This window comes from Loxodonta africana, chromosome 25 (assembly GCF_030014295.1).
Source record: "Loxodonta africana isolate mLoxAfr1 chromosome 25, mLoxAfr1.hap2, whole genome shotgun sequence".
Lineage (NCBI taxonomy): Eukaryota > Metazoa > Chordata > Mammalia > Proboscidea > Elephantidae > Loxodonta > Loxodonta africana.
In genome coordinates, this window is record NC_087366.1 from 5,990,065 (window position 1) to 6,013,744 (window position 23,680).

The following is a 23,680-nucleotide window of genomic DNA, read 5'->3' on the forward strand; positions in this document are numbered from 1 at the left end:
CCCCCCATGTTGGGAGGCACTCAAAAAACGATTGGGGAAGAGCTGCCTCCTCAAAGTAGAGTCGACCTTAATGACATGGATGGAGTAAAGCTTTTGGGACCTTCATTTGCTGATGTGGCATGACTCAAAATGAGAAAAAACAGCTCCAAACATCCATGAATAATTGGAAAATATGGAATGTATGAAGTATGAATCTAGGAAAATTGGAAATCAACAAAAACGAAATGAAATGCATAAACATCGATATCCTAGGCATTAGTGAGCTGAAATGGACTGGTATTGGCCATTTTGAATCAGGCAATCATATAGTCTCCTACGATGGGAATGACAACCTGAAGAGGAATGGTGTTGCATTCATCGTCAAAAAGAACATTTCAAGATCTATCCTGAAGCACTACGCTGTCAGTGATAGGGTAATATCCATACACCTACAAGGAAGACCAGCTAATACGACTATTATTCAAATTTACACACCAACCACTAAGGCCAAAGATGAAGAAATAGAAGATTTTATCAGCTACTGCATTCTGAAATTGATCGAAAATGCAATCAGGATGTATTGATAATTCCTGGTGTTTGGAATGTGAAAGTTTGAAACAAAGAAGAAGAATTGGTAGTTGGAAAAAATAGCCTTGGTGATAGAAACAATGCCAGAGATCAAATGATAGAATTTTGCAAGACCAATGACTTCTTCATTGCACATGCCTTCTTTCACCAACATAAATGGCGACTATACACATGGACCTCGCCAGATGGAGCATACATGAATCAAATCTACTACATCTGTGGAAAGAGATGACGGAAAAGCTTAATATCATCAGTCAGAACAAGGCCAGTGACCGACTGTGGAACAGACCATCAATTGCTTATATGCAAGTTCAAGCTAAAACAGAAGAAAACCAGAGCAAGTCCACGAAAGCCAAAATATGACCTTGAGTGTATCCCACCTGAATTTAGAGACCATCTCAAGTATAGATTTGATATATTGAAAACTAGTGACGGAAGATCAGATGAGTTGTGGAATGACATCAAGGACATCATACATGAAGAAAGCAAGAGGTCATTGAGAAGTGAGGAAAGAAAGAAAAGACCAAGGTGGATCTCAGAGGAGACTCTGAAACTTGCTCACGAACACCGAGCAGCTAATATAAAAGAACTGAACAGAAGATTTCAAAGAGTGGCTCAAGAAGACAAAGTATTATAATGACATGTGCAAAGAGCTGGAGATAGCAAACCAAAAGGGAAGAACACACTCGATGTTTCTCGAGCTGGAAGAACTGAAGAAAAAATTCAAACCTCGAGTTGCTCTAGTGAAGGATTCTATGAGGAAAATACTGAGCGACACAGGAAGGAACACACAGAGCCATTATACCAAAAAGAATTAGTCAATGTTCAACCATTTCAAGAGGCAACATATGACCAGGAATTGATGGTACTGAAGGAAGAAGTCCAGGCTTCTCTGAAGGCATTGGCAAAAAACAAGGCTCCAGGAATTGACAAAAAATCAGTTGAGATGTTTCAACAAAGAGATGCAGTGCTGGAGGTGCTCACTCATCTATGCCAAGAAATATGGAAGACAGCTTCCTTGCCAACCAACTGGAAAAGATCCATATTTATGCCTATTCCCAAGAAAGGTGATCCAACTGAATGTGGAAATTATAGAACAATATCATTAATATCACACTCAAGCAACATTTTGCTGAAGATCATTCAAAAACGGCTGCAGCAATATATCGACAGAGAACTGCCAGAAATTCAGGTCAGTTTCAGAAGAGGACATGGAACCAGGGATATCATTGCTGATGTCAGACGGATCCTGGCTGAAAGCAGAGAATACCAGAAGGATGTTTTCCTGTGTTTTATTGACTATGCAAAGGCATTCGACTGTGTGGATTATAACAAATTATGGATAACGTTGTGAAGATTGGGAATTCCAAAACACTTATTTGTCCTCATGAGGAACATTTACATAGATCAAGAGGTATTTGTTCAGACAGAACAAGGGGATGCTGATTGTTTTAAAGTCAGGAAAGGCGTGCATCAGGGTTGTATTCTTTCACCATACCTATTCAATCTGCATGCTGAGCAAATAATCAGAGAAGCTGGACTATATGAAGAAGAATGGGGCATCAGGATTGGAGGAAGACTCATTAACAACCTGCGTTATGCACATGGCACAACCTTGTTTACTGAAAGTGAAAAGGACTTGAAGCACTTACTAATGAAGATCAAAGACCACAGCCTTCAGTATGGATTACACCTCAACATAAAGAAAACAAAAATCCTCACAACTGGATCAATAAGCAACATCATGATAAACAGACAAAAGATTGACGTTGTCAAGGATTCCATTTTACTTGAATCCACAATCAACAGCCACGGAAATAGCAGTCAAGAAATCAAAAGATGCATTGCATTGGGTAAGTCTGCTGCAAAGGACCTCTTTAAAGTTTTGAAAAGCAGGAATATCACTTTGAAGACTAAGGTGTGCCTGACCAAAGCCATGGTATTTTCAATTGCTTTATATGCATGTGAAAGCTGGACGATAAATAAGGGAGATTGAAGAAGAATTGATGCCTTTGAATTGTGGTGTTGGCGAAGAATATTGACTATACCATGGACTGCCAAAATAACAAACAAATCTGTCTTAGGAGAAGCACAACCAGAATGCTCCTTAGAAGCAAAGATGGTGAGACCGCGTATTACATACTTTGGACTTGTTGCCAGGAGGGATCTGTCCCTGGAGAAGGACAATGTGCTTGGAAAAGTACAGCATCAGCAGAAAAGAGGAAGACCCTCGATGAGGTGGATTGACACAGTGGCTTGAGCAATGAGCTGAAGCATACCAACTATTGTAAGGATGGCACAGGACCGGGCAGTGTTCCGTTCTATTGTGCATAGGGTTGCTGTGAGTCAGAACTGACTCGATGGCACCTAACAACAGCAACACAATGATAATAGTAGACCTTAACACACCACTTTCAATGATGGAGAGAACTACTAGGAAGAAATTCAGTAAAGATACAGAAGCTCTAAATAACGTAATCAACCAACTCAACCTCAGACATTTACAGAACATACCACCGAACTGCTAGCAGCACAGTACACATTCTTCTACAATGCACATGGACCACTCTCCAGAATTGCCCATATTCTAGGCCACAAATTAAGCCTCAATCCATTCAAAAACATCGACATAATACAAAGCATCTTCTCTGAACATAACACCATAAAACTAGAAATCAATAACAGAAAGAGCAACAGAAAAAATTAAATGATGGAAACTCAATAACACCTACTTAAAAACTACTGGATCATAAAAGCAATTTGAAATGAAAATAAAAAATTCTTAGAATCAAATGAGAATGAAGACACAACATACCCAAACCTCTGGGACATGGCAAAAGTAGTGCTCAGAGGAAAAATTATAGCAACAAAGGCACACATTAAAAAAGAAGAAAGATGCAAAATGAACAACTTAACTTGAAAACTTGAACAAATAGGAAAGGAGTAGCAAAAGAAGTTCACAGTCATCAGAAGAATGGAAAAAATAAAGATTAGAGCAGAAATAAATGATATAGAAAAGCAATAGAAAGAACAAAACCAGAAGCTGGTTATTTGAGAGTATCAATAAAACTGATAAACCCCTGGCCAAATGGAAAAAAAGACAGAAATGAGGAGACACAAATAACCAAAATGAAATGGGTGACATTACAACAGAACATACCAAGATTAAGATTAGTATAGAATATTATGAATAATTGTTTTTTAATGAATTGAAACCTAGAAGAAATGGGCAAATTTCTAGAAATACACTGCCTAAACTAACACAAACAGAGGTAGAAAACCTAAACATACCCATAACAACAGAAATTAAACATGTCATAAAAAATCACAACAGAAAATAGCCCTGGCCCATACGGCTTCATGTGAGAGTTCTGCCAAACATTCAGAGAAAAGTTGATATCAGTACTACTCAAACTATTTCAAAGGAATACTCACTAATTCATTCTATGAAGTTAGCATAACCCTGATACCAAAAAACAAGCAAAAATACCACACAAAAAATAAAATGAAATAAAACTACATACCACTATCGCTCATGACTATAGCTGCAAAGACTCTCAAGAAAATTCTAGCCAAGAGAATATAACAGTATATTTAAAAAAAAAAAAAAAACAAGAAAAAAAAAAGCATGATCTTGTGGGATTAATACCAGGGATGCAAGGGTGGTTCAACATTAGAAAATCGAACAACATAATTTGACACATAAATAAAACAAAGGAAAAAAAAATCACATGATAATCTCAATTGATGCAGGAAAGGCATTTGATAAAAATTCAACACCTTTTCCTGATAAAAACTCTTAGCAAAATAGAAGTAGAAGAGAAATTCCCCAATATAGTTAAAGACATATATACAAAACATGTACATATACATTATTCTCAGTGGAGAGAAATTGAAAGTATGACACTTGAGAACAAAAATGAGACAAGGATGCCCATTATTGCTACTCTTATTCAGTATTGTACTGGAAGTCCTAGCCAGAGCAGTAAGGCAAGAAAGGGAAATAAGGGTATCCAAATTGGTTAGGAAGAAGTAAAACTATCCCTATTCACAGATGACATGATACTATACATAGAAAATCCCAGAGATCCCACAGGAAAGTTACTGAAACTAACATATGGGTTCAGAAAATGTCAGGGTACAATATCAACATACAGAAATCATCTGCATTCCCCTATACTAACAAGGAAAACTCTGCAGAGAAAACCAAGAAAACAATACCATTTATAATAGTCACCAAAAGGATAAAATACCTATGAACAAATCTAACCAGATACATAAAAGACTAATACAAGGAGAACTACAAAACACTACTGCAGGAGCCAAAAGAGGCCTACGTAAGCGGAAAAACATGCCATGCTCACGGACTGGAAGACTTAACAGTGTGAAAATGTCGATAGTAGTCACAGCAATCCATAGGTATAATGCAATCCTGATCCAAATCCCAATCACATATTTTAACAAAATGGAAAAATTAACTTTTAACTTTATATGGAAATAAAAGAGGCCCTGAATAGCTAAAGCGTTATTGAAGAACAGAGTAGGAAGCCTCACACTACCAGATCTCAGTTTTTTTTTTTTTTTTTTGTAGTAAGTGCTGATACAGACTCTTTAATCAAAGCAGGGAAACCCTGGTGGTGCAGTGGTTAAGTGCTATGGCTGCTAACCAAAGGGTCAGCAGTTTAAATCCACCAGGTGCTCCTTGGAAACTCTATGGGGCAGTTCTACTCTGTCCTACAGGGTCGCTATGAGTCAGAATCTACTTGATGGCAACAGGTGGAATCAAAACAGCCTGGTACTGGTACAATGACAGACACATAGGCCAATGGTACAGAATTGAGAACCCAGAAGTAAATTCATCCAGCCATGGACAGCTGATCCTTGACAAAGGGTCAAAGTCCATTCAATGGGGAAAATACAGTCTCTTTAACAAATGGTGCTGGCAGAATGTGATACCTATTTGCAGAAAAACAAAATAAAATCCATACCTCTTACCGTACACAAAAACTAACTCAAAATGAAACGGAGATCTAAATGTTAAACCTAAAGCTATAAAGTTCCTGGAATATAAAACCCATTAAAAAAAAAAAAAGAAAGAAAGAAACGGGTTTTATGAAGTTCCTGGAATATAACATAGGGACAAATCTTTTGTTGTTAGGATCCATCCAGTCGTTTCAGACTCATAGTGGCCATTTGCACAACAGAACAGAACACTGCCCAGTCCTGCGCCATCCTCACAATTGTTATGCTTGAGCCCATTATTGCAGCCACTGTGTCAATCCATCTCGTTAGCCAACCCTGTACTTTTTTTTTTTTTTTTTTTTTCTACTTTACCAAGCATGACATCCTTCTCCAGGGACTGATCCCTCCTAACAACATGTTCAAAGTATGTGAGATGCAGCCTCGCCATCCTTGCATCCAAGGAGCATTCTGGTTGTACTTCTTCCAAGACAGATTTGTTCATTCTTATGGCAGTCCATGGTATTTTCAATATTCTTCACCAACACCACAATTCAAAGGCATCAATTCTTCTTCAGTCTTCTTATTCATTGTCCAGCGTTTGCACGCATGTGAGGCAATTGAAAACATCATGGCTTGGGTCAGGTCCACCTTACTCCTCAGGGTGACATCTTTGCTTTTCAACACTTTGAAGGGATCTCTTGCAGCCAATTTGCCCAATGCAATGCATCTTTTGATTTCTTGACTGCTGCTTCCATGGGTGTTGACTGTGGATCCAAATAAAATTAAAGCCTTGACAACCTCAATCTTTCCTCCATTTATCCTTGTGTTGCTCATTGGTCCAGTTGTGAGGATTTTTGTTTCCTTTATATTGAGGTGTAGCCCATACTGAAGGCTGTGGTCTTTGATCTTCATCAGTAAGTGCTTCAAGTCCTCTTCACTTTCAGCAAGGAAAGTTGTGTCATCTGCATGACACAGGTTGCTAATGAGTCTTCCTCCAATCCTGATGCCCCGTTCTTCTGCATATAGTCCAGCTTCTCATATTATTTGCACAACATACAGATTGAATAGGTATGGTGAAAGAATACAACCCTGATGCACACCTTTCCTGACTTTAAACCAATCAGTATCCCCTTGTTCTGTTCAGACAACTGCCTCTTGATCTATGTAAAGGCTCCTCGTGAGCATGATTAAGTGTTCCGGAATTCCCATTATTCGCAATGTTATCCATAGTTTGTTACGATCCACATAGTTGAATGTTTTAGCATAGTCAATAAAGCACAGGTAAACATCCTTATGGTATTCTCTGCTTTCAGCCAGGATCCATCTGACATCAGCAATGTTATGCCCGGTTCTACATCCTTTTCTAAATCGGGCTTGAATTTCTGGTGGTTCCCTGTTGATACACTGCTGCAGCTGTTTTTGAATGATCTTCAGCAAAATTTTGCTTGCATGTGATATTAATGATATTGTTCTATAATTTCCACATTCGGTTTGATCACCTTTCTTGAGAATAAGTGTAAATATGGATCTCTTCCAGTCGGTTGGCCAGGAAGCTGTATTCCAGACTTCTTGGCATAGACGAGTGAGTACCTCCAGCGCTGCATCTGTTTGTTGAAACATCTCAATTGATTGATATTCCACCAATTCCTGGAGCCTCGTTTTTTGCCAGTGCCTTCAGAGCAGCTTGGACTTCTTCCTTCAGTACCATCGGCTCCTGACCAAATGTTACCTCCTGAAATGTTTGAACGTCAACCAATTCTTTTTGGTATAATGACTCTGTGTATTCCTTTCATCTTCTTTTGATGCTTTCTCTTCGTTTAATATTTTCCCTGTAGAATCCTTCAATTTTGCAATGCAAAGCATGAATTTTTTCTTCAGTTCTTTCAATTTGAGAAGTGCTGAGCATGTTCTACTGTTTTGGTTTTCTATCTCCAGGTCTTTGCACATGTCATCATAATACTTTACTTTGTGTTGTTGAGCCACCCTTTGAACCTCTGTTCAGCTTTTTTACTTCATCATTTTTTTCCTTTTGCTTTAGCTATTTGACATTCAAGAGCAAGTTTCAGAGTCTCTTCTGACATCCATTTAGGTCTTTCCTTTCTTTTTTGTATTTTTAATGATCTCTTGCTTTCTTCTTGTACGATGCCCTTGATGTCATTCCACCACTCATCTGGTCCTTCATCATTAGCATGTGACACATCAAATCCATTCTTTAGATGGACTCTAAATTCAGGTGGGATATACTCAAAGGTCCTACTTTGGCTCTGGTGCACTTGTTCTAAATTTCTTCAGTTTCAACTTGAACTTGTATATGAGTAATTGCTGATCCACAGTTGGCCCCTGGCTTTGTTCTGACTGATGATATTGAGCTTTTCCATCATCTCTTTCCACAGATGTAGCTGATTTGATTCCAGTGTATTCCATCTGACAACATCTATGTGGATAGTCACCATTATGTTGGTGAAAAAAAGGTATTTGCAATGAAGGAGTCATTGGCCTTGTAAAATTCTATCATTTTTCAATCTCTGTCATCATTTCTATCACCGAGACCATATTTCTGCCTACTGACCCTTCTTCTTTGTTTCCAACCTTTGCATTCCAATCACCAATAATTATCAGTGCATCTTGATTGCATGTTTGATCAATTTCAGACTGTAGAAGTTGGTAAAAATCTTCAATTTCTTCATCTTTAGCCTTAATGGTTGATGCATAAATTGGAATAATGGTCGTATTAACTGGTTTTCCTTTTAGTCATATGGACATTATTCTATCCCTGACAGCATTGTACTTCAGGATGGACTTTGAAATCTTCTTTTTGAAGATGAATGCAGCATCATTCCTTTCTAAGTAGTCATTTCCAGCATAGTAGACAATATGATTGTCCAAATCAAAATGAGCAGTACCAGTCCATTTTAGCTCAGTAATACCCTGTTCTATAGGGTATTGACTCAGTGACTCAGTGGCAACTGGTCAGTGGGTTATCTACATAACATTGTTATAATGGGCCATCTCTGAGTTTTGTTCTATTGTTTGCTTGATTTATTATTAATTTGGCTTGCATTTTATGTCTCTTTTGCATGTCTCATTATGTTTTATTATGTGCAAGATATGTGTCTAAAAGAGTAGTAAAGACAGAAGTAAACATTATTTGCACCCCAAAAAGACAAATGCCCTTTTTTGTGACACTGAGTCAATCTAATCTGTTAGAGCTGAATCTGGACTTTATTTTGCTTACTAAGATTTGATTTTCCACTGACTTCAAGTGCTTTCAGGGCAGATCAGAACCTTCCACAAGACTCAGGACCTGAGTTCCTGAGGGAGTTCTCTCAGCTTTCCTGCCCTGCCCTCAGATTTCAACAGGCTTAGAGAACCTGTGCCTCTAACTGGGTAGGAATCTCTCTGCTCTCCTGGCCCACCCTAAAGACAGGGATCACTTCCTTGTACTCAGCGGAGGCCTAGAGGGCCTGGGGAACTTTTGTCAGTTCTAAGTCCCGTTCTCAGAGCCCGGGTGGTTAAAAGCTCAGCTGCTAACCAAAAAGTCAGCGGTTCCAATCCACCAGCTACTCCTTGGAAACCCTATGGGGTAGTTCTACTCTGTCCAGTAAGGCAGCTATGAGTCAGAATCAACTCAGCAACAGGTTTTTTGTTTTTTTGTCCCATTGTCAGCTTTAAACAATCTTTGCAAGCCTGCATCTCAAATTGTATCTCAGTGATCTTGTCCCATGTTCAACTACCAATAGTCAGGCTCCTTACTCTGTGGGGTCCCAGAAGACCTGTTTTTTTTTTTTTTTTTTTTTCTCGTTTCTGCTCTCTGCCATCAGAGTTCAGCAGAATCCCTTGCATCTGTGCATAGGGAATTTTCTAAGCACTCTTGCCCCTATCCTCGCTGTACTGGCCTCTGTCCTGTACCTTATTGGTACAAAGTGGTTCAGAGTGCCCCAGAAGTTTTCTTTCATTCCTACTCTTCCCTCAGCCCTCAGTTAGCCTAGTGTGCCTGTGCTACAAGGTCGGTCACTATGTGTTCTTCTACCTCTACACCAGATATAGGTAAACACTGCCCTGAGGGCTGGAGTACCTGGTGTGAGGGAAGGTTTCTCTCAGGTCTTGCACTGTTCACAATATTCCACCTGAGCACTGAAGACCTATTGGGCACAGGCTTTCTTTGTGGCTAGAGCTCCTACCAAAAATCAAATCAAACCTGTTGCCATCGAGTCGATTCCAACTCATATTGACCCTACAGAGCAGAGCAGAACTGCCCCATATAATTTCCAAAGCTGTAAATCTTTACAGAAGCAGACTGCCATATCTTTCTCCCATGGAGCGGCTGGTGGTTTCCAACCGCTGACCTTTCAGTTAGCACCCAAGTGCTTAACCACTGCACTGTCTAAATCATGACACCAGCCTTCACTAAACCCATTGCCATTGAGTTGCTTCTAACTCCTAGTGACCCTATAGAGCAGAGTAGAACTGCCCAATAGGGTTTCCAAGGCTGTAATATTTATGGAAGCAGGCTCTCACATCTTTCTGCCTCACAGTGGCTGGTACATTCAAACTGCCAACTTTTGGTTAGCAGCAAGTGCTTAACCACTGTGCAACCGGACTCCTTCAACCTTCACTAAGCTGTATAAATTCTTCTAAAATCCATGTGTAATTTCTTACCCTCATTGGTGGAACCGGTTGCCATCAATGGAGGCTCCCCCTCCTGTCTCTGTCTGTAGCACCAGAGTTAAACGCAGCTTTGGATATCCTTTTTTCACAGCCAGATTCTCACCTTTTGGACTGTGTTCATTAATGTTTCTTTGTTTCTTCAGATCTCTGAAGGATTTTAAGAGATTATGATTTTATTAAGTTATCTTACTTTTGGTTGGTACTTCCTCCTAAGCAGAAGTAGAAGCAGAGAGCAGAATAATTTTAATAATTAGTTAATGAACATGTTTTAACCATATATAGTGGGCCTGCTGAGGATAAGGAAAGTATGTTTGTACCCCCATAATCAAGCAGTGCTTTTATTGTTAACTGCCATCGAGTTGGCCCCAACTCATGGTGACCCCATGTATTACAGGGTAGAACTTCTCCATAGGGTTTTCTTGGCTGTTTTCTTAATATAAGCAGTTTGCTAGGCCTTTCTTCTGCAGGGCTCCTGCGTGGGTTTGAACCACCAACCTTTAGATTAGCAGCCTATCCCAAACCACTTGTGTCACCCAAGCAGAGTCTCTACTATATAAAATCTTTTTAAATATAAATTTGTTGATTTGAATTATCTGAAATATCTAAGCTTACATATGCCTAGATCAGCCTTTATGGCTATCAGTTTTCACATTACTCGGTCTGACTGCAGCACTAACAAACGAACTTCATACATGGTAGTGAAACTATATTTGTTAAAGCCTGAGTTAAAGAGCTTTCATATTAGCTTTTACTTAGCACCACATGCATGGGGATATTTCACAAACTTCTTGAGAACTTCCAAGTAATATGCTCAAGAGTAATTCTGGCAAATATGTATTACAGCTTATCAAAAATGCTTGTGATTTTAAATCCATTATTTTATAAGCTGCTTTGAAAATCAGAGCTAAACTCAGTTTGAAGCAAAATTTAAATTGGAACAATTATTCTGGTGATTCTTCACATGGAATTGGAATTTTAAATATTTCTAAGTTCAGAAATGAGGAAGAGAAAACTTAACTACATATAATTTTGAAATAATATTTCAGAAAATTGCATCATCTCATATTTGTTATGCATTCTTTCTGTTGGCTATTGACTGAGGAAAATAATAAAAGTAAGCTTGTATACACTGTTTTCGATAACCCAGGAGCTATTCTAATCACTGAAAGCTACGACCCAGAATCTACTTGACAGCAACAGGTTTCATTTTTTTTATTTTTATTTTTTTTTTTATATCTAATATTTAATACATACTGTGGTGGCGTAGTGGTTAAGAGCTACAGCTGCTAACCAAACGGTCAGCAGTTCGAATCCACCAGGCGCTCCTTGGAAACGCTATGGGGTAGTTCTACTCTGTCCTATAGGGTCGCTGTGAGTCGGAATCAACTAGATGGCACTGGGTTTGGTTTTGGTTTGGTGTTAGATACATTAAGGGATTTTTCATGCATTTTCTTCTATGTTATAATTAATATATTTACTTTGAAAATCAAAGTATTTTCATTAGCTTGTCCACAACGTTATATTTAAGCAGTCCCGTTAAACCAATCTCAAGTTGCGGCAGTCCCACGTGCGCACAGAACGTACGTGTGACCTTGTTGGAAGCGGGAGCAGATCGCCAGGCCTTTCTGCCGAGCCGCCTCTGGATGAGTTCAAACTATCGACCTTTCAGTTAGTGGTACAGTGCTCAGCCTGTTGTGCCATCCAGAAACTCGTGTCGTATTTAAGGTTAGCCTAATAAACAAGAATCTATCAACATAAAGCCAAGTATTTATTTAAAGAATGGATTTCTATAATAGTTTTCACAGTGAAATTGGAAATGTTCTCATAGTACATAGCACTACTCAGATATGCAAAGAAAAATGGCAACTTATTTCTGTAAAGGACTTAATCTTTCCACTCCCCCCCATGTAGCAGTGGCAGAGGTGAGATTTACATTCGCCATTTAATGATAAGTCAGCTTCTCTCAAGGAGCCCTGGTGGTGCAGTGGTTAAGCCCTCCGCTGCTAACCAAAAGATCAGTGGTTCAAGCCCACAAGCGGCTGCTCGAGAGAAAACACAGTGATCTGCTCCCATAAAGATTATAGACTGGGAAACCTATGGGGCAGTTCTACTGTATCCTATAGGGTTGCTGTGGGTCAGAATCAACTGGATGGCACACAACAAAGGCAACATCTCCTAGTTGTTACACACACTCGCATTTAAAGATACGTGAAGATAAATTAGAAGAATAGGAATAGATTCTGCCCTCTCTCTACTCTTTCCTAGAGTTTTAATCTCCTGTTGGCTCTTGTTGGACACTACTGTGGCACATCTATTCTGTTCTTAGGGAGAGTGCCAGCTGGCGTTCACTGAGGTGTGGTTAGTGGGCTTCAAGGATGTAGCTGGGAAACTAATGGTCTATTTTTGTTCTGCTTCAGTCTCAGCATTTGCTAACTCAGAACTAGCTAGATTATCCTTGGTCGGAGGACTCTCGGAGGTCTGACCAAGATTTTCTAGTCTAAGCAGCCTGCCATGAAGTGTTTGATGATTATGACACTGTGTGCCCTCTTTGGCCCCCTAGTAACCACTAATAAACTTAATTCTTTATATATTTGCCTCTTCTAGCTACTTCATGTAAGTGGAATCATATAATTTTGTCCTTTTTTGATTAACTTATTGTAGTACATATTAGGAGTTCATCTCTTTATGGGTGAGTAATATTCCATTGGATCTCTAGTGGCAAAGCAGTTAAAATCACAGGTTGCTAATCAAAAATATGTCCGCATTTCAAATACACCAGCCGCTCCTTGGAAACCCCGTGGAGCAGTTCTACTCTGTCCTTTAGGGTCACTCTGAGCAGCAATCAATTCAGCAGCACACGACAACAATATTCCATTGTTATAAATATTCCACGTTTGTTTATCAATTCATCTATTGATGGACATTTAGATTGCTTTCATCTTTTGTCTATTGTAAATAGTGCTGCCGTTTTTTCTTTTTTTAGAAAAAAATTGTTTATAGTGTTTTTAAGGTCAAACTTTCAAGGATTTGTCTATACAGATTCAAAGAAACTGGACACTTTTTTTTTTCACTCTCAAACTATCCAATTGCTATTTAATAATTTTTAAAATGCATGTGAATGCCTCTGATGTAAAGGACTTGTGAGAATTATGAGTTCCATATGCAGAAAGGCAAAATATTTTTTTTAAAAAAACACAACCTCAATAAATTCCAAAAATTATTTATTTTGCTTTTTTAAAATGTTTAAAAATTTTGTTGAACAAGTGTTTTTCTACATTGTAGTCATAGCATTTTCTAACGAGACAAGACTAAAGAGTAACAGTCATGTATGAACAATTTCTATGGCAAGCTTTCTAGAAAGTCTTATTCAACAATGAAAAGAGCCATAGCTGTCAACTTCATTAAAGTTCAACAGAAATAATATTTTTCATATCTGTTTATAATAGAATAACAACAGTTTTACCAAAAATAAATTAATACAAACAGGGAAGTTCCTAATAAAAGATTAAGTTTACTTCAGTTAGTAAGGAGGCTGAGCTATCAGATAAGACCAAGCATAATCACGCATAGTCATCACACTGGCTTTTAAAAAGTTTAATATAAACATCTTTGTATAAGAAACAGTCATCAATCCATTCTCCATCTATCTACCATCAATTTGTTAATTAATCCACCATACAGCTGAAATGTATTACTATAGCACTATGTGGAAAACTCTGGGTGAGGAACCTGTTAAAAAAACGAGGTATATCAAGAAAGCAATCAATCTGAAAAAAATAATATCATGATGTGAAAAGAGGGAATAATTCATTCAAGATATATTGCCAGATATTTATTAAGAATCAATCATGTGGCAGGCATCTTTCAACATGCTGAGGATACAGCTGTGAATAAACATAGTTGTGCCTTGAAGAAACCCCTGGCAGTGATACACTGAAATTACTTCACCTGGATCTAGAGAAACTGTAGGACCTCTAAGCTACTTGTATTGAAAATAAAACTTTTAAATGGGATTTTCTCCCTCTGAGGACACTGAAGGAGGTTTATTCTCTTAAATGGTGGCCTGAAGTGGTATGAGATTTCTGTTTAGTGGAGAAAATTTTTGGTGAGAAAATGCCTTGGTAAGATCGCATTTGTTAGCTGAATCTTTGAAGGGTAAGTGAGGTTGTCAGGTTCCAAGGCTTTAGAGAAGGCACCACTGCCCTCTAATAGTGAAATGGGTGAAAAATAATGGGTTGAGAGAGAGATACAAAGGAGGAATTAGAGAGATGGCAAGAGACTAAGAGACTGTGTACAATGTGGCATCTTTCATGACACATTAAAATATCTACAATCCTAAATTTTAAAAAAAGTCTATGTGAGTATACTTATGGTGGAAAACAGGAAAGCAACCAATAGTTAATGCATGCCTTGATTTATGGGGAAGAATGTAGAGGTTCTGCATGAGCACAATTAAGTGTTCTGGAATTCCCATTTTTTTAATGGGTTAAGATTTTGATGGTTAAGGTTGTGTGTCAATTTGGCTGGGTCATGATTCTCAGTGCTTTGGCAGTTACATGATGATATAGTTTGGCAGCTATGTAACAATGCAATTTTGTTATGTAATGGTGTGGTCATGTCCATGATGTGATCTGATGTGATCAGCCAATCAGTTGTAAGGGGAGTTTTCTCAGGGATGTGGCCTGCATCCAATATATGTGTGTGGACATTCTGGCAAAGCTCTCTTGCTCTGGATCCTGCATCTGGCTCATCATCATCTGACCTCTGGTTCTTGGGACTTGAGCCAGTGACCTGCAATATTGCCCACCACCCTTGGGATTTGTTGGTCTCTACAGCCTTGAGCCAGCAGCTTTCCATCTGACTTACCAATCTTGGATTCATCAGCCCCTTCAGCTATGTGGGGTCAGGAAAACCTCCAGCTAGATGCCATCTATTGTTGTAAGAAACAGAAAATTTGGAGTTTTCTGGTAATGACTAATAACACATATTTGTGTTTTTTCTTTTTCTAAGTTTCACTGGATGTCAGCACCATCATTTGCTGAAATTTGGTGTGAATTTGGTATTATGATGCTGGATTTTTTTTTTTCCCCCTCAAACATCAGTTGGTTCTTGGCTTTTCACATTTTTATTGAGAATCTATCTGTGGTGAATGCAAGTTCTGCCTCTAGTATTTGTACTGTGCTCTCAGCAGAATGTAAATTAGTCTGGATCCTGTATGTAGAAACTGCATCACTCCCAGGGTTATAAGTTAGCTGGTGATACTACCTTACTGCTGTAGCTGTAGCACTGAAAATTCCCATTCCACTGATACCAAGTGCTTTAGCAGGAAGGCTAGCTGCAGACTCAGAGGTCCCCTTTCCTATCCCATTCCTTTGTCTTTGAAGTAGCCTGGAGTTACTTTGGGTTCTTTTCTGCTTTTTTCCCTAGTCCCAATACTTACTCCAGAGCCTTTATCAGACAGTTGTTCACATTTTGAAAGCAGTTCTCAAGAAAATTTAACCTCAGAGTAAACACTCCAGCTGCTTGCTGCTCATTAGATGAATACAGTGCCCTTCTGTTCCGAATAGGATGCTAATTAATTATTATATTATTCTTAAACCTCCAGGTGCTTTTTGTATATACTGTCTCTGAACTTGGATATTTTTGGAATTGATTTTACCTCTGTAGAAACCTCTTAAGCATGCCTTAACCTGCGGTTTTCTCTACTTTTTTCTTTCCCTCCAGCAATAATATTCCATTTACTTTCTATTTTTCAAGAACTCAAAACTTTTCTTCTGCTCAAGGCAGGCTTTTTTAAGTTTCCAGTGCTATTATGAAATTGTTTTCATTTCTTGACATTATTGTCATTTTAGGATATTTATAGGGGAATGGGTGGAAACATAGACGATTTATTTGTCTTGGTATAATTTCCTATTTGTATTACTCTATTTTTTTTTTTTTTATAGCTTGTTTATGTTATTATTCATCTCTTATGTGATCCCTTGGAACAAAGTACCAAAGTACATTCATAACAGGGTGAATTATAATCATTCATGACAGTAGAAAACCTTATTTTCACTGGGTACCTAATTAACGATTGTGGGATTTTTTTTTAAACTACTGTTTAATTCTCATTGTCACTCCAAATGTTTAAAATACTTGTAAAGATAGGCAATTTAATCTTCTTTCTTTTCACAAATAACTAAACCAAAATTTAGGGGATGAAATTACTTGCCTGAAGTTACCTACTGCAGGAGCTCAGGACTGAGACTGGAATATAGCCTTCTTACTCTCAGTCGAGAGTTTCCTTTTGTTTTTAAATACCTATTTCACTAACCCTTTTTTGGGGGCAGAAAAGTGAGCATGTGTCAGTTTGAATTTTCAAAAGAATAAATGAAAAATAGAGATAGGCAAATATATTTCTTTTGTTCAGTCCTATGGATCTAAATTCAGCATTTCACCCTCTGGTAAGCTAAAAAACACAATTATTTCTATCTGCTTTTAGAACCTGAGTTTTAATTAGTGGCCGTCTTTTAATTATTCATGATAAATGCCCTTTAGGATAAGGAGATTCAATTGAAAGTACTAATGATTAAAGAATAAAGAGAAGCAAGTCACATTCCCACATTTTCTTTCAAACTTAAATATCTCATTGTAGGCCAACATGGTTTTCCACGAAAAAGTAATAAAGCTCACACAATTTGTTAGCCACGTGCGTATTGATTAACTGTTTGTGCCCAACTTTTGCAATAGTTCTGAAAAGAGTATTCTAAATATGTTGTCTTTCTCTAGTCCTTATGGAAGGAATAAGCTCTTTTTGAATATTTCTTGAATAGTAAACTGATCCTTCAAACATATCATTCAAATACAGATTACGTGGATGATATTTCAATATAAAGTGAAAAATGTAATCATTATTGCCAACAATTAACTCAGCATATATTTGTTTTCAAAAATATTTGAACTTTGCATACCAGATAATAACCTTTTGCTCAAGGAAACATCTTTAATGTAATTTCCATGATAACTTACTATCTTTTTTTTTTTAAGAATTGGAAGTGTTTTGTTTGTTTTTCATGTTCTACCAGGCAAGAAAATATATTTTTGACCAAAATTGAGTGTATCTTTTTCTACTAATCTCTTATATATATATTTTCTATGAATGTCTAGTATCCATTATATCTTAGGGTCATAATACATATTAATATGCTATTTGGGGTAATCTTAGATCCTTTAGGGCATTTAAATATGCAATTGTGCACTGTATATCTATTCACTCTTTACAATGTATCTTTTCATCATTAAAGTTGTAACCAAATCCCATAAGAAATGATGGGTAATATTGTGGAGAATCTGTAATTCTCTTGCAGCTTCATCAAACATAGAAGAAATATTTCCAGTAGGAAAGGAGCCATATAGCACTTGGCAATAAACAAGTTCTGAGAGAGAAAAAAATATATATTAGGAAATTAAATATATGAATACAGAAAAAAGACAGCCATTTTAGAAGATATAAATAAATGTAAATTGTCACTTTTTTCCTCCTAAATTACAAATAAATTTAGTGTAACAAGCCTATAAATGTTGACAAAATCAAATTAGGGATGCTAAAAAAAAATTTTTTTTTTTTTTATGAACAGGATGGAAACCCTGACGGTGTACTGGTTAAGAACTACGCTGCTAACAAAGAGGTCGGCAGTTTGAATTCTCCAGGTGCTCCTTGGAAACTCTATGGGGCAGTTCTACCCTGTCCTATAGGGTCGCTATGAGTTGGAATCGACTCGACGGCAGTGGGTTTGGTTTGGGTTTGGTTTATGAACATGATATACTTCAACAGCATTTAAATATAAAGAAACTTCACAGATAATGCTAAACCTTAGATCAACTTCCACAAATGCAATCTAATGGCCACTCAAGGCATATGTAATGTTTGGATATATAAACCAAAAAACCCATTGCCGTCAAGTTGGTTCCAACACATAGTGACCTTATAGGACAGAGTGGAACTGTCCCCTAGAGTTCCCAAGGAGTCCCTGGTGGATTTGAACTGCCAAACTTTTGGTCAGCAGACATAGCTCTTAACCACTACACCACCAGGGTTTCCTTTGGATATGTAAGAATATAACTACATTAGCACCTATTTTAATCACTGATATATAGAGCACCTTGAGACTTCGAAAACTTTTCAAGATAATTTTTCTAATTAGTATGAAAATAAAATGCTGCCCTATTTAGAAATCCAATTGTTGTGTCTTAAATTCCTTGTAGTTTTAACAGAAATTTCACATTTTCTGAAAAAAGTTTCACACACATCAGACAAATCCTGAAAGAAAATTACACTTATCATGCTTCAATTAAATGTAAATCTGAAAAGATGTATCTTACTGCAAGTTAAACCACTACTTGAGCTGTCTTAAATTCTTTCTAATAACACAAGGTTGTTCTTAATTCGTATCTAGAAGAATGCAGTGTGTCAGCTACCCACTTACATTATTTCAAGGAAATGTAATTAAATTGAGTGTCAACTCTTCCTGCTACCATTGACTCAATTCTAATTAACACACTTATACCCAAAAGAGTCAAATAAATGCTGTGGCTGAGTTTGTCTTCTCATTAGGAGGATTATTTTCTTCAAATTGACTCAAGAGTTGTATTCTTTAATCTCCAAAGAGGAAAAATATGCTATCAAAATTATTCACTATGAGTGATTCAAATTGCAATTTAAAAATGAATACACAGGGCCTAGTATATCTGCACTGGTGAACCAAACAGAAAACTGTTATTAATGAACTGCTAGAGCAGGTGGATTGGTAATTCTTACTCCTTTTTTCTGTTAAGAAAGTGCAACAAACAGTGGTATTTTGATATGGAGTAACACCAGAAGAACTCTGTAAATTCCCAGGGATAACTATGCAAAAAAAAATAGGATTTGCATTTTGGTATACCATAAATAAGACATGCAATACATTCTGAAAGTGAATCAATTTTTACTTTAAGTGAAATTAAAAGATCAAAAGATTTAAAATACAGCATTTCTGAAGTTTTCATTCTACAGTGTTAATAATATACTCTAGCAACAAAGTGACACCATAGCTGATGTCAGATGGATCCTGCCTGAAAGCAGAGAATATCAGAAGGATGTTTACCTGTGTTTTATTGACTACTCAAAGGCATTCGACTGTGTGGGTCATAACAAATTATGGATAACATTGAGAAGAATGGAAATTCCGGAACACTTAATTATGCTCATGAGGAACCTATACACAGATCAAGAGGCAGTTGTATGGACAGAACAAGGGAATACTGACTGGTTTAAAGTCAGGAAAGGTGTGAGTTGGGGTTGTATCCTTTCATTATACCTATTCAATCTGTATGCTGAGCAAATAATCCTAGAAACTGAACTATATGAAGAAGAACAGGGCAACAGGATTGGAGGAAGACTCATTAACAACCTGCGTTATGCAGATGACACAACCTTCATTGCTGAGGGTGAAGAGGACTTGAAGTACTTACTAACGAAGATCAAACATCACAGCCTTCAGTATGGATTATACCTCAACATAAAGAAAACAAAAATCCTCACAACTGGACCAATAAGCCACATCATGATAAACGGAGAAAAGATTGAAGTTGTCAAGGACTTCATTTTACTTGGATCCACAATCAACGGCCTTGGAAGCAGCAGTCAAGAAATCAAAAGACGCATTGCATTGGGCAAATCTGCTGCAAAAGACCTCTTTAAAGTGTTGAAAAGCACAGATGTCACCTCGAAGGCTAACGTGCACCTAACTCAAGCCATGGTATTTTCAATCATCTCCTATGCATGTGAAAGCTGAATGATGAATAAGGAAGACCGAAGAAGAATTGAAGTCTTCGAATTTTGATGCTGGTGAAGAATATTGAATATACCATGAGCTGCCAAAAGAAAGAATAAATCTGTCTTGGAGGAAGTACAACCAGAATGATCCTTAGAAGCAAGGATGGCAAGACTGTGTTTTACATACTTTGGACGTGTTGTCAGGAGGGATCAGTCCCTGGAGAAGGACATCATGCTTGGAAAAGAGAGGGTCAGTGAAAAAGAGGAAGACCCTCAGGGAGATCGATTGATACAGTGGCTGCAACAATGGGTTCAAGCATAACTAGGGTGTACGGATGGTGCAGGAATGGGCGGTATTTTGTTCTGTGGTAAATAGGGTCACTGCGAGTGGGAAGCAATTCGAGGGCACCTAGCAACAACAAACAGCAACAAAGTGAACTTGACATTCTAATTTCAATATGTTGACATTATCACTTTATTTACAAGTGTAAAAAGGGAAGTTAAGTGGTTAAGCATATCTGTAAACCCCAAATTAAATCTGTATGTGTATATATGTGTGTAAGTTTTATATATGTGCATATACACATGTATGTGTGTTATGTATGTATATACGAAATTCAAATTTCACAATTTCCCAGTGGCAAACATGGCAAACAATTTTGGGCACTATGACTGGTTTAAGGAGCACCGGTAGCGCAATGCTTAAGCGCCCAGCTGCTAAGAAAAAGTTGGGAGTTTGAACCACCCGGCCTCTCTGCAGGACAAAAGTCCTGGCTGTCTGCTCCAATAAAGACTGCAGACTAAGGAAGCCCACGGGCAGTTTTACTTTATCATATAGGGTCACCACGAGTCAGAATTAACTTGACGGCATACAACAACAAAACGAATGTTTTAATGTGGGATCAGAGTTTAACTCACTGGCCACCTAAAGTTTACCGTATGGAATCAGGGTAGTTAAATCCAAAACGGCTTCCCATTCCTATACAAATATTTCCATTTTTTTGGCTTAGATGGTAAAAAAGGACTTCTTTCAATGGAAGGCAGCTCTCAACAGTGAAAATATTTTGTTAGAATTTCAGCTTCATCACTTAGTAGTTTTATACATTTCTTTAGTTAATATATCTGACTTTCGGCCTCTTCATCTATGACAAAAAGATAATATTATCCAATTTCCAATAGTTGTTCACTTTAATTTTTGAGAACTGGCTATAGGCAAGAAGCCCTGGTGGCACAATGGTTAAGAGCTACACCAAGCTGTTGACCAAAAAGTCCACAGTTTGAATCTTCCAGCTGCTCCTTGGTATCCCATGGGGCAGTTCTATTCTGCCTTATGGGGTCACTGTAAGTCGGAATTAACAGGACAGCAATGAGTTTTATTTGGTTTTGGCTATATGTATAACACTGTGTCTTGTAGGGAAAACCCTGGTGGCGTAGCGGTTAAGTGCTACAGCTGCTAACCAAGGGATCAGCAGCTCGAATCCGCCAGGCGCTCCTTGGAAACTCTATCGGGCATTTCTACTCTGTCCTATAGGGTCACTTTGTGTCGGAATCTACTTGACGGCAGTGAGTTTTGGTTTGGTGTCTTGTAGGTATTGTATATATTCATCAAATAATTCCTCTAAGTCATTATTAGCCCCTCTTTACCTATGAAAGACTTGAAAGTTAGTGAAGTCAAGTAGCTTGCCCAAAGTCACACAGCTAGAAAGTGGTAAAGCCAAGATCTGACTCGGAGATTTTTTTTTTTTGATCCAAAGTCTGCTCTCTAAAACACTAAAAAAACAAGGAAAACATGAAGTATTCTCAATATATTAGAGATTTTTGATTAATGTTAGTTATTTTATCTCCTTTACTTTAAAAAATTTCTGTTGATATTTCACGGGTTAAAAAACAGGGCAAGCCAATGTACTGAGTAGAAAAGAAAAAAAAAAACAAAGCCCTGCTAAACTTGTAAAAATCTAAAAATGTCTTAGGACAAAGGCATTACTGCATCGGCACTCAATTATGGGTCCCTTCCAAACAATCTTTCAGTTATTTGTACTCAACTATGTAGGACTTATTTCAAAATACATGAAAATTCATATTGTCACTTTCATCTTTACTAATACAAATTAAATTCTCACAGGAAAATGACACTATGTCAAGAAACGCATATTTTCAAAGCCTAGTATTGTCCATGTTCAAAGGGAATAAAAGTATTTTAAAATACAGTATGCTGTTTTGTTTCTTAAATCGTTTTCCAGAGATTAAAAAAAAAAATCGGAAAAATGATGTTCTACATGACAGTGTCAGGAAATAAAATTGTAAAGACATCGCTTTTACAAATATTGTATCATAAGTATTTGCTTAGTGTGATCAAAATTAACATTGTAAGATTTTGTGATAAAAATGACCTGATTCTTTAAGCGGTGTTTAAACAAAAATGCTCATATTAGCAATGGAACTTGGACAAAGGAGTGACTCAGAGGAAGGTGTGATCAGAGGTGGATTCACCCCAGTCAGTATGACTGAGAAATTAGAAGTGCAATATATTAAGGTTTAGTTAAATATATATGTGTGTGTGTGCATGCATGTATGTGTGTGTGTATGTGTGCAGTCATTTTACTTTATGAGATCAGGGATTTTTGTCTTGTTTTTCCGATGCTATATTCCATATTCCAAGTACCTATGCAATATAGAGGAACCTTGGTGGCACCTATGCAATATAGAGGAACCTGTCCTATAGGGTCGCTATGAGTTGTAATCGACTCCACGGCAGTGGGTTTTGGTGGCACAGGGGTTACAAATTGGCTGCTAACCAAAAGGTGGGCAGTTTGAATCTTCCAGCCACTCCTTTGAAACCCAATTAGGAAGTTCTACATTGTCTTATGGGATTGCTGTGAGTCAGAATCTACTCGATGGCAACAGGGTTTTTTTCAATTTTTTATACAATATATATACTGTATAAATATTTGTCAAATGAATTAATTCATTCAACAATACCTATTCAGTACCTAATATATGAAATGCATACAAATACGAGTAAAACATGAAAAATTCTGTCTTACTTATCAAGTGCTGCTATAACAGGAATACCATGAGTAAATGGCTTTCATAAACAGAAATTTATTCTCTCATAGTCCAGGAGGCAAGTCCAAATTCAGGGTGCCAGCTCCAAGGAAAGGTTTTCTGTCTTTGTCAGTTCTAAGGGAAGGTCCTTGTCATCAACTGTCGCCTGGTCTAGAAGCTTCTCAGCACAGGGATCTTGGGCCCAAAGGATGTGGCCCACTCCCTGCCCTTCTTTCTTGGTGGTAATGATGTCTCTTTGCTTGCTTCTCTCTTTTGTATCTGAAAAGAGATTGACTCAAGATACAACCTAATCCTGTAGATTGTCTCCTGCTTCATTAACATAACTGCTTCTAATCCTGCCTCATTAATATCATAAAGGTTAGGATTTGCAACTCATAGAATAATCACATCAGATCACATGGACAACCACAGAATACTGGGAATCATGGCCTACCCAAGTTGACACACATTTTAGGGGGACACAATTCAATCCATAATATGGTAGTACAGAAACAAGACTCTGGAAAATCTGGAAAAACAGTCATTGTATATTGGTGGTGAAACCACAAGTCACAAAATTAAGTTAAGCCTGCGTTCCTAGAATTTGCATCCCCCCTCTGATGGCTAGATTCTGGGACCTCA